The sequence below is a fragment of the Parasteatoda tepidariorum genome, chromosome 11 (genome assembly GCF_982258835.1).
Source record: "Parasteatoda tepidariorum strain Cologne lab strain chromosome 11, Ptep-v5.0, whole genome shotgun sequence".
Taxonomy (NCBI): Eukaryota; Metazoa; Arthropoda; class Arachnida; order Araneae; family Theridiidae; genus Parasteatoda; species Parasteatoda tepidariorum.
In genome coordinates, this window is record NC_141765.1 from 96,301,699 (window position 1) to 96,314,064 (window position 12,366).

General features: G+C 27.9%; 1 protein-coding gene across 4 annotated transcripts in view; it reads left to right on the forward strand.

The window, feature by feature from the left end:
• The window catches only part of LOC147801935 (uncharacterized), a 91,556-nt gene that overhangs the window by 3,476 nt on the left and 75,714 nt on the right, over nucleotides 1-12,366 (forward strand). For 2 of the 4 annotated variants that reach the window (XM_087155107.1, XM_087155108.1), the window contains exon 2: nucleotides 3,437-3,568. The gene's annotated coding sequence lies outside the window, so the exon portion shown is untranslated. Of the gene's footprint in view, nucleotides 1-171; nucleotides 3,569-12,366 lie in introns of those variants that run through there. The other 2 variants (XM_087155109.1, XM_087155106.1) reach the window with 1 other exon arrangement.

Genomic DNA, 12,366 nt, shown 5'->3' on the forward strand with positions numbered 1-12,366 from the left:
CAGTACTTCAAAGGATAGTGATAACAATGAAATTAAAAAATTTATTTTGTAACGTATTATGCATCGAAGTGGGACAATAAAATGAGTACCAAGCAAGCATGCTTGGGAACAAAACACTGAGGGTTTCGAGCTCGGCTGACCACCTAGCCGGAACATCTGCATCCCAGAGCCCAAAGCAGGAATACTGAGATGGGCACAATATGCCATGGCCCTCTATGGACTGTCGTGGCCACGGAATTTAGTTTAGTATTTACATTAAAAAGAGCTGTGTTATGGACTTGTTACAGTAAATCTGAGCGCTCGACTTCAACAATCTGTAACTCACCGTCAGTTGTCCACAATGCTCGAAATGTACTAGGTTTTCTGGACATAAAATCTCAGCATCGCTTGGCAAAACGTGCTGCTTGGGACTGTAAAATAAGGTTGAATTTGCACTTTGTCTTGGTTTCTATATTTTTATTTCTTAGATAAAGCCGAATAGTGGTTTTCATTGAAATAAAAACAAATGCTATAAGCACGACGACAGTATTATTTGACATTGCTCCAATCATCAACATTTAGAAAGGGTACACAAAAGTTTGGAAAACACTGATATGGGATATATTGGGCAAATGTATACCTGGTAGTGGCACTGAATCTTAAAAAAAAAAAACAGTGTATGGTATATCGGGCAGTGGTACTTAATTAGTACGCAATTTTATGTCAACACATTGTTATTTATTATCTTAAATTGTCTGTAATTTATTATTAAACGATTGCACACGCTTGAAATTTACTCACTTGGAAATTCAGCTTTTTTGCCTTTTGGCCAATCTCATCCCTGAGTATTAATGCACGATTTTTGTTACCACTAAGAAGGAAATATATTTTCTGAAAATACAGAAATTCTCTAGTAACAGAGGGATATGTTTATGATGAACCCAAAAATAAAAAGGGATGGTCCTCTTGTTTCAGTGCTTAGTACCCATTCAGATGTAATAATAATCTATATTATATAAAACGCTTATATGTATTCTGGTGGCCAAGGTACGTATGTATCAATAAAACCGATGATATTTCTTTTCTCGCGTTGACAACAGTTTACATTTTTAATTGTAGGCGCTTTGTACAAATCTCTAAACTTTTTTTTGTATTTATCCACATAATTAAGAAGTTGTGAACTCATTACATAAACACAATAGTATTTGTCTTCGATTCTCAACGAATTCTAACCGAATATGGGTGTGCCACATCTCCGATTTTCGCCAAGAAAAAAAATGGTTGGTTGGTTTTGAGTTCTGAAATAGTTCCTTTTCATTGGCAGAAATGAGAAGTGTTTTGAGTTGAGCTCTTTACTATTCCACGCTTTGTTATATTATTAGATGCCGTTTTATTATTTCACGTTTTAAGTTAAATTTTATTAGAGTTAAATTATGAATCTTAATAATATGCTAACGGTATATAACAATCTACGAAGAAGAGAAAGTCGCTCTACTGAAACTCCAGAAGAGCGATATCAACGGAGAACAATTAGAAATGCTACAGAACGAGTTCTGTGGTTGAATACTGACATTTAGAGATGTGTACATAAAAAAAAAATAATATTTAGAGGTTAAGACTTGCCTCAGAAAAATTTGAATTGTTGACATTGTATTTAACAATGGAAACAATTGAATTGTATTGTTGACATCAAAACTAAAAATATCGTGTTTCAACTTGACAATACTACCTTAATTTTTACTTCTATGATCCTTTTTTATATTTCTACATCTATTTATATGTATGTATATATATATTTGCATTTAACAACTTCATATTAAACTTCTGTTGTGTGTCTGAATACTGACATTTAGAACAAAATTAAGGTTTAGAATTGCTTCGGAGAAATTTGAATTGTTAGCAACGACTTAAACAAAATGTTTTATTTTAACTGACAAATACTATATTATAATTTTAGCTTTTTCCACGACTATACTCATTTTCTTACTCGTTGTTTTTTATACATTTTATATTTTTGTGATAGAATAAAAAACATATAGTTTAAGTGACAGTCCCGCGTCCCGCCAATTTTTAAAAATGTCCCGCTTTTTAGAAAATATCTGCATTTCTTATTTTAAATGTATTGTAAAAATATATTCCTACTATTTATTAAGTATTATGGTGAATATAAAGAAATAAAAAATGCATAAAAAACATATAAAATGCCTGCAGAGTAAACTAAATTAGGCAACGTACCAAGTTAGATTTACTCGGTGGTGTGCAATCATTGTCTTTACGTCTCGACTTAATTCAGATAAGTGCGGACTGCCGTTATGCGGTTTGTTGTTTTCAATTTTACGTTCGATTTGACTCGTTATTTGATTGACCAAGGTTGAGCAATAGTCGCCACAGAGTAACGGTCAATAAGGTAAAATTTAATACTCTTTTTTAGCCTTTGTAATAATTTTTTTATTTATTTCTAGTATTTACCCACGAAATAAAAGATGAGTAAAAAAAGAGGATGCAAATTTAATGAAGAGCTAAGCAGAGAATTTCCATTTATTAAAAGTACCAAAATAGACTATATGGTATGGTGTGATAAACGCAATGCTGAATTTTCGGTCTCACATGGTGGAAAAAACAATATTACTAAACATCTAGCGACAAAGAGGCACAAAAGATTTTTTAATAATGCCGCTTCCTCATCTAAGCTACGCGAGCTACGAGTAGCGAAACTACTGCATACTACTGTGGTTTGCAGCAATTCCTGGCAACTATTTTTAACGTTAGTTGAGTAAAGAAATAAAGTTTAAAGGCAAAAAAAAAAAAAAAAAAAAAAATCGAATTTGATTGGCACAAATCTTTTGCGGACCCGTCAACGTACTCTATGAGAATGCCTTTGTGGTCGAGATTTAATAAGATCATCATCTGATCTATGCAAAATCGGTCAAATTGAACCTGAGAAATCGAATTCGTAAAAAGTGCTTTTGAATAAAGAACTATTTCATTTAAACATGAACTAAAACTTTTTTATATCTCCTCATATTTAATCAAAATAATATTTTATTCAAATCCATTTTGAATGCTTGTGAAAATTGAGTTTTCCGGTCAAACCTGTTGTCACTATATCAACACTTTTAGAAGACATTTCGAATGTAGTTTGTAGTCATTACATTTAAAAAAAAAAGAAGAAAAAGCAGTCGTTGTTAACTACAAAAAGAATGTTTTTCCAACCACTGCTTTTGATAAATCGTAATTTAATGAATTATTTGAATCAATATAATTTTTAAAAAAAAATTTACACACACAATTCCTATTTTAAAGGCAAAACCATGATAGTTCTCAATTTGTTCGGGTTTAAAAAAAGTTAATATTAATTATAGAAATATTTTGATATGAAAAATAATAAAGGGAACAAAATTAATGTATTTTAAAGTAATATGTTTGATATTGTAACAAAAAGTTTGCACATTTCTAGGTTTTAGAAAAAGTCCCATGAGTCCTTATCCTTCGGATGATTGTATGTCAGCAGTCCTGGCAGTGGTCCTGCTTTGTGCCAAAAACTCCTTACTTCCAGACTACAGGCATCTCTGATCTCGGAGAGCTTTCGGTAAGTCATCTTCAGTATCAGATATTATGATAACAAAAGCCCAAAAATATTGCATTTTCAAAGCTCAGCACTTACCATAATTGTTTGTTTAAAAATTATATCATGATTGGAAAAAATTATCTTTTTTAATGAATTTATTCGATTTTAAAATCAATCAAGTGAAAGATTGTATTTAATCTCTTAATAGGGGCATAATGTCAAAGAAAAAAAAATCTTAAAAGACCCCTTTTTAATTCAAGAAAATTATACAAAACTAAGTGCTTATACAATATTACTCATTTTTAATTTTTGAGTTGATTTTTAGTTTACATTTTTGATGAGTGCTGATATCTACTTCCAAATAAACTATCTCTAAACACATGCAAATAGTCTGTCACTGCCATCTGGTGTGTAGATTGGGTAATATGCATAATTTGGGGCATAAGATTGCTTTAATCTTACTGGCGCGTTACTTTTGAAAACATCAGCGCAGAAATATCACGGACACGAGAAATAGAGGGTTGAACATCACCAGGGCATAATTTGACGGGAGCAAGAAGGTACGGGTTAAGATAATTCTTTTATCCGAAACATGATAATATTTGCTGGATAAAAATTACTTGTTTGAATGGTTTATTATTATTGGTATGTTACATTTCCTAATACCACGTCAATAATTTTTTTAATAATTAATTAATGTAAATATTTGTATATCATAGCTGCAAAACAGTTAACTAAATTTTGCCATCAATTCTCCTGGTTTTTATTTGCTGTTCTTGATATAAAAAAATTCTCTTAAATTGCTGTATATCTATATTATATTTTTCACAAACATTGATTTATTTTCTTGTAACTTTAAATTACATTTATATTTTCTGATACTAACACAGACAGTTTTAATTATGATTGTTTATTAATCATAAAACTGAGTGTATTTAATCAAAATGCTATACTACACATTAAATACTATTAAAAAGTAAAATTTCGCAAAAATTTATAATTTAAGATTGAATATTGCCCTCCCCTTTTAATTATATAACCCTCTTAATTGAATAGATTTGGTTGGAACCGATGGTATTTCTTTAAGCTGGGGTTGACTGTATTTGTCATTCTGGGCTTATTTACTCAGTCCATTATTTGTTCTGGATTTTAGCTATATAATAAATAATGAAATAAATATCATTTAGATCTGGGGTTTCCAACTTACATGAGGCCGGGCCCTCAATTAAAAACACAAATCAAATGGCAGGCCGCAACTTTATAAAAATTTTATGTAGGACACTTTTATGTTTGAAGGAACATTAAATATTACTGTCAGATTTTTACTAAGTTGTACAAAACAAAAGTATTCAATTTCAAATTAAAATAAGAAGTAGATTTTTAAAAATATTTAATTGCATATTAAAAAATTCGGCCTACAATAACTTTAATGCGCACCTATGTATTAAACTATTAATGTGCAACAGATATCTAATTGTTAAAATATAAACCTTTTAAAAGGTTGGTATCAAAACTTACATAGTAACACACAAAATATTCACTGAGAAAAGTGAGGTTTGTCTGCTGCAACCACCAGTGAATAGATATTTTAAATTTAAAATTTAAAAATGTGTGTGTAAATATTTTCATCCAAAATTAGTGGTAATTTCTGATACACACATGCTAAATTATGTTAATAAAATACAAAAAAATGAAATAAAAAATAGCAACATACACGATTATTTTTGTATTTGAATAAATATTTTCTTGGATACAAAACCTGAGAAATAAATTTTTTTGCTTCATTGGAATGTTAAATTTCACAGAAACGAAGAAATTATGTTTTTATTAACGAGAAAAGTATTTTAAACCCATACAGATTTTTTACGAAAATTGTCTGCAAAAAATGACAACTAATATATCTTAGTTCGCGGGCCACAAAAAAAAGCTTTACGGGCCGCCAGTTGGAGACCACTGATTTAGATCAACGAGTTTTACACTTATGAATGAAGAACAAATTTGACTTATTCTTTAAATGTCATACTTTTTATTTTATTTTTGAAAAAAAAATATTTTTGTTTGAATTTAGTTTCACAATTTTGTTATTTGAAAGTTTTTAACCACTGTATGTTATTCAAGAATAAGTAATATGGTAAAAAAAAATGTGTGTATGTCGTACATAATGTTTTTTAAACATTTATAAGTGACGTCTATTATCTACCAGAATTCACTCTCGAAAAATGTTTGCGAAGTTTAATCCTTTTAAAAAAAGTTTTTTTTTTCTATATTGACACTTTAATAACAATTAAAAATGTGTGCTATCAGTTATAAATAATTGCAGTATGCCATTATAGTTACAAAATTCAAAGGAAAGCCAAGGAATTTTTTTTTTTGGATATTAGTGACCAGCCCGCTGATGGACAAAATTGATTTTGAGCACTTTCAGATTATGCAATCTTTAAAGAAGTGCTAACGCATTTTTCTGTAAGTTTATCAATAAAACTGTGTTAAAAAGAGTATTTAGTTTTTAAGGGCTTTTAAGTAATCAGTGAAAAATGAAAAATAAAAATGTATATTCCACAATATTATACGACACAGGGTTGCCACAGGCTACTAAAATGCTACTATTATCGGCTTTAGGCGACTATAGCGACTTTTTTTGCCTGATAAAGCTAAAAAAACAACTATTTTCAGGAATAGGCGACTATTAGGAGACTTTTTTTACTCTTGGCAAAGTTTTTTCGCAAAAATGAACGTTTCTTTTCAGAACGTTAATAAAAGAAAGCAAACTTTTATACAATCATTTATGTCCTAAGAGCCGAAAATTTAAATTTCCATTGGATTTAATAAAGTACTTGTTATATTTTCTCTCTGAGGGGCAGTTTTGTTATTTTTAATTGTTTTTTCCTTCTATTAACATTCATATTTTATTGTAATTCGACTTTTATTTAGGTACCTATTTTCTAATATGTATACCTTTTATATTTGTACAAAACTTTTTTTTTTTAATTGGAGCATAGTTAGGACTGGGCTATAAAACGATGTATTGCGAAACATCGATTTAACGCATAAACCAGTAGGCCGATGTAGTGACTTTCGTTTTAGGAGATGCATCAGAAATGTAATTTAAGCCGCCGGAATAAGATTACAATTGCGGTTTAACGATTTAATATGCAAGGATCCTTGACCAGGCTAGCGCTGTTACTACGCTAACGAAGTCGATTTTGATTTCGTCTAGCTGCAGAGATGTAGATAGCGTTTTGCTATTAGGGTGATGTTAGTTTCGTGATGTTAGTTTCGTGATGTTGAATGACGAAGAGCGAATTGAATCAGAACTTCCGGTTTCGTGCGAGGATCAGTGTTGTAATATAGAACGCAATGCATGGTTTTTTTATGTCCATTTTTGGCTTTGGAATTTTGCTTTTTTTGAAGATTATTTTCAATGGGACGATCGTTGTGCATTTTATTTCGTCGAAAATAATTGTCGGGTTTCTTGTAAGTTATTTTCAGTGAGACTTTTGCAGCGATCGTTTCGTTCTGCATTATTTCATACTATTTTTTTTCTGTCTGGGTTTGACGATTCTTGTCAATTATGTTTAGTAGACCTACTGTTACTCTGCGATTGCTGCACAATCGCTGTTATCTTAAATTTTTGTTCTGAACTTAATAGATCAACTCATTGATTTTTTTCAATTATTGTTTTTTATTTTAAGCGATACAATTTAATAGGGGTATTTTGTATTTAACTTTGTTATAAAAAGTTAGTTTTTTTAAATTTATCAAATGTAGGTAAGTATAATAATTTGATTGTTTTTCAACCTCAGTCTTTTTTAATTATAAAAAAATTAAAACAAAGCTTACCTTTATTTAATTTGCTTTTATTTTTGAGAAAATGAAAACAAAGTTTTAAGAAAATTTGGCTATTTAGTTAAAACAAATTTTTTTTTAGAATCAAATAAAAAGTTTGTAATGTTTTGAGGTTTCCAATTTATTTTACATTAGTACTTAAAGTATTTTTTTGAAATTTTTATTAAAATTCTTTCAATACTTGTTTGTTTTATAATTTGTTAGATAGTCAGTATCATTTTTAAACAAATAGATCTTTAGTCAATTTTATTTTCAAAAATGAAAATAATAATAAATAAGTAAAAATATTTTTACATTTATTAAGTACAGAATTTGACCATTAGTTAATACTACTTTTTATTATTTTAAATAAGTAAATAAAAAAGAGTCTAATGATGTTTCAAAAGCGTGTTTTTTTTCCAACAAATAATAAAAAAAATTTTTTCTTCCTAAAGTGAATATTTCTTTGATTTGTTTTCTACTTCCCTTTTTTTTTCTTCTTTTAATTTTTAATGCATGTATGTAAAATAATTTGTTACAGTATTATTATTTTTAAACCAATAAATCTTAAATCATTTTTAATTTAAGAAAAATGAAATAAAGCTGGGGTTTGCTTTTACTTAACTTCTTTATTAATTTAATTGAAAAAATTAAGCAATGATATTGATGTCATAGTATAATATGCTTAGAATTAATATTTTCTTTTGTAATAGATTTATTCCTTTTTATTTATTTTTGATTGATTTAAAGATTTCCCATAGGTAATTTTTGAACATATGCTAAATTGCGATACATTACTATATCGTGATGTCTAACTGACGATGTATTACGATTTAAAATTTCTGACATCACCCTGTCCTAATAATAGTATTTGGCAATTAAGCTATAATTTTAGTTATTTGGCTACTATTTTTGATAAATTTTTGCTCCTGTTCAGGCAACTATTTTCATAGTTTTAGGCAACTATTTTCATGCTTGAGGCTACTAAAAACAACTATTTTTGTTCATTTTTTACTGTGGCAACCCTGACGACATAAAAGTCCAGTCTTTTACAGTGTATGCAGACATATAGTGTTCATACAGATCAGTCTTTTACTTATGTATTTCAATATATTCTAAACTATTCATTCTGCAGAAAAATGTTATTGCTTTTGTGGGAAATTTTATAAGCCATATTTTATAGTTTAAACTTTTTCACTGTTGATTTTGTCAGAACGTCTTTAAGGCCCTTGCCATTTATTGTTGGAAAATATTAATTCAGGAAATTGTTCTTACAATTCTGCGAAATAATAATAATTAAAAAAAACTGATTCTGACTTTTTAAATTTTTGAAGCAAATATTTGTAATATGATGGACTTCTAATATCATTTGTGCTTTTGATTATCATGAGTGATCAAAATTTAATAATTAGTTACAAGCTTATTATCTAATTTTTAATTCTTTGTTTTATCAACTATTTTAAAAATTCTGTCATGCAATTTCTTAGACAAATGTCAACTTGAAAAGTGTGAATACTTTATTTCATGCCTATAATTGCGAATTCATACACACTTAAAGTGAAACCTAAACACCAATAATTGAAGAAGCTTAGATGTATTTGTAGATGTTTTTTAATGAAATTTATTCAATTTAAGATAAGAAATTAATTAATAAGAAATTAGTTAACTAAGATAAGAAATGAATGAGGAAGTGAAATATAAGTAGAGATGTGAATGGCCTCTAAGATGATTATTGTAAAAAGATGGCTAACTGTTAGATTTGTTTTGTTTACTGTAAAAATAGACTAAAATAATGAAGAAAAATATATATTTTCTTGTAAGGAAAAATAAACAGGTCATTGTTATAATGTAAGGGTCATTTTTCTGAAAAGGTACATTTTGCTGTCAGTGAGCTATTAATTTCTGAAAATTCTGCTAAACAAATCATACCTTGAGAATTAGTCAAAAAAGTTCAGTGTTGAAACTTTTTTTGGAGTGTGTACCCCTAGAGTATGATTAAAAAAATTTTTTGCTAATGTAAGAATGTTAAGTTTCAAACATTTATTAAACAGCTCTTTAAAAAGGTCTTTATTTTATTTAATAAAGGGCAGAAAGATTTTGAATTGTAAACTATGTAATTTGTACTTTAAAGGATGTAATTTTACACAGCAAATTACAGAATTTGAGTAAAATTGGTCGAATAGTTCGTGAAAATTGAATTTTAAAAATACGACTTTTGTAAAAGTCAATTTCTCAGAAACTATAAGATGATTTTTAGCATAGCCATTCAAATTAGTTATGATAAAATTAAGTTTTAACTGACTTATGATCTTAACATCTGTAACACTATAAGCCATTGAACCAACAACATTGTCTGCCGTCAAATTAGTAGTTGTAGGAACTCGTTAAACGTATAAAGCATTGCATGTTCGACCACTATTTAAGTTATGTTCTGCCTAACTAAAACATTGTACAGTTATTTTTAAAATTTCTGCGTGTACTTCAAAAGAATGTACAATTTTTGGATGACTATCATGCTAACTTAAAGGATTTCGAGGACTTTTCCTAACAAAATTTTTGACTTTTAGAGGAAATGCATGCTATAACTTGTTTTATGCTGAGCATTTAAATACCAAATATAAGATAATACTTGTTCTAAACTTTTAAAATGACGGCAAAAGTACTGCAAACCTTTTACTGAAAACAAAAGGTATCTCATTGATTCCCTTAATTGAAATCGTCTGCAAACTCACATATTTTGTTTTATTCAGAGTTATGCCTTTTTATCCATTTTTTTTCTCAATTCAAATTTATCGACTTTTAATAAACCCATTAAGTTAAAACTTGGTAATTGGTTTAAGTATAGCATGCTGTTTAAATTTATTCTAGCACTTTATTTGTAAATATTTTATTTTATTTATTTGCATTTTTTGGAACAAAATATTTTTTCCCCAGCCAAATCCTAAAACTTTGTTTTATTTCAAAAAGTACTTTTTATTTTTTTACTTTCTATGCGCTACTAAGGTTGTTAAAAGACCATTTTTGCTTGCATATAAAAAGTTTTTTCAAATAATTTGCATGGTTTTGTCTTCAATGTGCGATAGTATTGTTTATATATATATATATAAATTTTAACTCAAAAGAAAATTAAATTATAAAAATGCATTGCAACGATGCATTGCAAAAATATTTGCATTTAAATAATATCTTTGTTTTTGTCAAACTATTTAGGAAAATTAAGTGGAAAATTTAAAAAAAAAATCATATATTGATGCTTTTTTGATGAAATCAAAACCCTTACAACTTAATATTAAAATTAGCATTTGCTGTTATCTATGATGTTTAAAGTTATTGCACATTATTTCTTTTCTTCTTGCAAAATTTTGTTGTTTTGTTGCAAACTTGTTTGTTAAACATTTCGATAAATCAAATTTCTTTCTTATGCTAAGTACATAAATGTTACATATGTAATTTAAATCAAAATATAATAATAGAAATTTTGTTCCAAATAGTTTAAATAGAAAAATCTTCGAGCCTTTTACAGTTAATTTTACTTTTTTGCATTCAAATCTCCAGAACTATTTAAACAAATTTAGAGAATTAAAAAAATATAATTTGTTTGAAAGTAATTTATAATAATAACTGGAGCATTTTTAACGGGAATTCTTGCATTGTAATTTGTACAAGATGATTCCTTCCTTATTCAGATTCTTTTCTAAAAATTCCAAACAAATATTTTAAAAATTATTAATAACGTTTGACATTTTAACCACATTCAAATTCGACATCCACATTAACTTGTGGGAAAAACTTTCTTTCGACGCCTGCACTACTTAAATCTATTATTTCAAATAGAAATAGCTTTATAAGTTTTTAAATTCTTTTGTTATTTATTTTCAAAATTTCACACTTTATTATTATTTATAAACTTAGTGTTTTTAATAATCTAAACCCGGAAGCCTGAGAATTGTATAAAAAATAGTGATAGAAGAATTATGAAAAGTTTCGCAAATTTTTATATGATATATTTTTAAATTTGAGAGAAGTTTAGAAAAAGGGCCGTTCATATGTTAGATAAACATGTTTCCCTAAATTTTGATATGCCCTCTCAGCAAAAAAAGATAATTACAAACAATTTTTCGTGCATACACAAGAAATTCTCATCATTTTTTTTTTGTTTTTTTGTTTTTTTTTCTTTGTTTTTACTTTTACTGTAATAATGTAATTTTAGAAATAAATTTAAATAAATAATAAAATAATTTTGCATAAAACTAAACATACATTTTAGTTCATTTCGGAAATTTATAAGTTAAATATTCCTTAAGAGTTTTTTTTGTGTGATTTTTTTTTCCATAGTCTTGACCTCAAAATTGTATTAAAGATATTTTTTTAAACTTTTTTCCCCAAATTTAACTTTTATTACAAAAATGAAATTTTCTAATTTTTTCCTCATTATTTGTTATATTTTTTTGCAAAAAAAAATAATAATTTGAGAATAGTGAATTATGGCGTCTTGTACATGTATCTCTGCCCCCCTGTAAGTGACAGTAAGCAAATTACAAACCTTAGATGCTTTCGTAATATTTTAACGGCTACAATTTAAAAATTTAGTTTGCTTTTAGTAAGCAATACAAGAGTTTTGTCTTCGTAAATAGATGGTGTGTCATTGAATCTGCAAGAATTTGAGCTCGCGACGAAATTTGAAAAATACAAATTGTAGCCCAGAGATGAATTGTGTTTGCGACAAGTGGTTCCCACAATGAATTGTCACATTGACGACTTGTGCCCTTGCTGAACTGTACCGCGAAAAATTGGACAGGACAAGTTAAAGTAGAACTAGAAATAAAAAAGATTATAGCTGAAGCAAGCTATAAGTATTTACTAAAATATCTCAAATCGTAATTTAACCTCCAAATCGTCCTTTGAATTTAACTTAATTTAGAAATTTTCTTTAGTTCATCTGGTAAAACAAATTTCTGGCCAAAACAACCTTCGGCTAAATTTTGACCTTGAAA